Raw genomic sequence first — 902 nt, 5'->3', positions numbered from 1 at the left:
CGGGGCTCCTTTCTGCCTGCCCAGCAATCTAAAGGCAAAATCACAGAGTTTCTCGGTTGCTATTTTAATGTTATTTATGTTTATAATTCACGACACTCTTTTTATTGTTTTAATTGCCAGTCACCCAGAGCTGTGTACAGTATAGGACAGGGCTTTTCAACCTTTTCACCCATTGTACCACTTTTAGGATATGGCAACATCCAAGTACCACCAGTCGCCTAGCAAGGTGTCAAAAATTTGATGACCAAAAAAAAAAAAGAAAAAAGAAAAAAGTGATAAAGTACAGGAAGTCCTCGACTTATAACAATTCGCTTAGTGACTGTTCAAAGTTACAATGCCACTGAAAAAAGTGCCCCCCAAGCCCGGTGGCGCTCTTCCTTCTGTCCGAGGTTTTCATTGTTGTGAGCATTTCTGTTGAGGATTGGCAGTGGGGGTGGGGTGGGGGGCGTTTGGTTTTTATTCCTCCCCCCCCCCGTCTGCTGGGTGGTTGCAGCAGGTTTTGGTCACTTCCCATGACCCTGGGACACTGTGACCGTCATAAATATGAATCAGTTGCCAAACATCTGAATGTAAATCACAAGACCCTGGAGAGGCTGCAACATTCCAGCTGATCGGCACTTCTTCTGGACTCAGCAGAAGCGCCAGGATCAGCGCTGAGCTCCAGCTGGAACCTGGCGCTGATCCTGGCGCTCCCGCTGAGCCCTGACAGCCCCGAAGAAGCGCTGATCCTGGTGCTTCCGCTGAGCCCTGACAGCCCTGCAGCTCCAGCCGTCTCTCGCTCAGGCTTGTGCGGTGCTGCCACCGGTTCAGCTCATTCCCCTCCCCCACTACCACTTTTCTGGGATGGTCACGTACCACCTGCCAGGTGCCCATGTACCACGGGGTACCCGTACCACTGGTTG

Source organism: Protobothrops mucrosquamatus, unplaced genomic scaffold (assembly GCF_001527695.2).
Source record: "Protobothrops mucrosquamatus isolate PMUCROS unplaced genomic scaffold, P.Mucros_1.0 scaffold6088, whole genome shotgun sequence".
Taxonomy (NCBI): Eukaryota; Metazoa; Chordata; class Lepidosauria; order Squamata; family Viperidae; genus Protobothrops; species Protobothrops mucrosquamatus.
Note: the sequence above shows the minus strand (reverse complement) of the source record.